Genomic DNA, 2,500 nt, shown 5'->3' with positions numbered 1-2,500 from the left:
CAGGTGAGTTGTTACACACTCCTTAGCGGATTACGACTTCCATGTCCACCGTCCTGCTGTTTTAAGCAAGCAACGCCTTTCATGGTATCTGCATGAGTTGTTAATTTAGGCACCGTAACGTCACGTTTGGTTCATCCCACAGCGCCAGTTCTGCTTACCAAAAGTGGCCCACTGGGCACAATATATCATAACCTAAAACTTCATTCAAGAAAGTTTAGGTTCTTACCCATTTAAAGTTTGAGAATAGGTTAAGGTCGTTTCGGCCCTAAGGCCTCTAATCATTCGCTTTACCAGATAAGATTATTTTATATAATATTTTTATGCACCAGCTATCCTGAGGGAAACTTCGGTGGGAACCAGCTACTAGATAGTTCGATAGGTCTTTCGCCCCTATACCCAATTCTGACAATCGATTTGCACGTCAGAACTGTTTCGGTCTTCCATCAGGGTTTCCCCTGACTTCTACCTGATCAGGTATAGTTCACCATCTTTCGGGTCACAGCATATATGCTCAAGGTACGTTCTAGTTAGAGGTATAAAAAATAATTAAAAATTATTTATATACATAACTATATAGAACGCCCCAGGATTGATATTATATATATAAAATTATATATATAATTTAATCCCATATTAACAGTTAAGTTAATTACGCCTTTAGATTTTATTTAAAATAAATTCTAATGACTTGCACACATGTTAGACTCCTTGGTCCGTGTTTCAAGACGGGTCCCGAAGGTATCCTAAATCTATAGCATTGCTAATCATATTAATGCATATAATAATTATATTAATATATAAATTAATATAATATTATAAAATTATAATAATATATAATTTACGCATTATATTGATTTTTTATCTGTCAATTATTTATCCGATAATATTTAAATTATATTATATAGAAAATAAATTTTCATATATAAAATAAACTTTTTAAATATATCTTATGATAAATATATATTTATTAACAGATTGCAATGTCCATATATGAAAAAATTGCACACCATCATTATTATATAATTATATAATATTTATAATGTTGAATTTTTCATATTTCATGGATGTTTAGGTTCATCGGGCTTAACCTCTAAACAGTTTCACGTACTATTTAACTCTCTATTCAGAGTTCTTTTCAACTTTCCCTCACGGTACTTGTTTGCTATCGGTCTCATGGTTATATTTAGTTTTAGATGGAGTTTACCACCCACTTAGTGCTGCACTATCAAGCAACACGACTCTTTGGAAATATCTTCTAATAATCATTAACGTCATACGGGCCTAGCACCCTCTATGGGTAAATGGCCTCGTTTAAGAAGGACTTAGACTGTTAATTTCTCATATTAGAATATAGATATTCCATACACTACATCGGATATTTGTATAAACAAAATCCTTTAGTGCTGAACTAGTTTCTTTTCGCTCGCCGCTACTAAGAAAATCCTAGTTAGTTTCTTTTCCTCCCCTAACTAATATGCTTAAATTCAGGGGGTAGTCTCATATGAGTTGAGGTTGTTTTTAAGAATATTTTTAATTTTTCTTTTTAGTTGAAAACTAAATATATATAAGTTACTGTATTGTTTATATTATAAATAATATAATTTTATATAAGTTTTCCTCTTTAATGTATTAATACTAATTTATTAATACTAGGATATACTTATTTTTTTATTATATTTTATAATATAAGTAAAATATATATAATTGAATTTTAATATTATGGTATTCCTACCAGTAATATATCATGTGCTATAAATAATATAATTTAAAATTATATTATAAGCAACTTTATTAAATTATTCTTACAACCCTCAACCATATGTAGTCCATGCAGTATTAAATTTTTTAATAAATTTATATACTCTGTAGCATGGACTGCAATATGCGTTCAAAATGTCGATGTTCATGTGTCCTGCAGTTCACACGATGACGCACAGTTAGCTGCGTTCTTCATCGACCCATGAGCCAAGTGATCCACCGTTTAGAGTTTTATAAAATTTTTTTTTTATTTTCGTCAGATATATATCGATAATATATATACATTCTAAAACATATTAAAATATATAAATAATATAATCTATGTGCTGCGAATGTCTCTAACTTTCCTTTTATCCGTATCCCAACTGTTTTATACAAGAAAAGTTATTACCATAATATATGGACAACAACGTAAGAATATATTTTTATATATTTTCTATATTATAAATGATCGTATATTGTTTTATTTAAAATACTTCCATATTATATAATTAATATAATGATTTTTATTTTTTTTATATTATATTATTTCAGGGGGGATACACTTTGATACTATTAATGTTATATATTTGCAATAAATATATAACAGTATCAGATACATATATTTATTAAAATATACATATCGTATCCAATAAAGGTCGAATAAATGATATAATCATTAATTCTAGAGTTTCATGGACATTTTGACACCTCTTCGTTTTAAAAATCATTATTTAATATATAAAATTTCCATATTTATAAA

The 2,500-nt window shown here is 28.3% G+C and overlaps 2 pseudogenes; both read right to left on the bottom strand.

The window, feature by feature from the left end:
• Window positions 1–1,515, bottom strand: part of LOC129617335 (large subunit ribosomal RNA) — a 4,018-nt pseudogene extending 2,503 nt beyond the window's left edge.
• A 290-nt stretch (window positions 1,516–1,805) lies between these two features.
• Window positions 1,806–1,989, bottom strand: LOC129617338 (5.8S ribosomal RNA; annotated as a pseudogene).
• Between the last annotated feature and the right edge of the window lie 511 nt (window positions 1,990–2,500).

Source organism: Condylostylus longicornis, unplaced genomic scaffold (assembly GCF_029603195.1).
Source record: "Condylostylus longicornis isolate FDR11 unplaced genomic scaffold, ASM2960319v2 ptg000502l, whole genome shotgun sequence".
NCBI classification, from domain to species: Eukaryota; Metazoa; Arthropoda; class Insecta; order Diptera; family Dolichopodidae; genus Condylostylus; species Condylostylus longicornis.
This window is presented reverse-complemented; position numbering and strand designations above follow the sequence as displayed.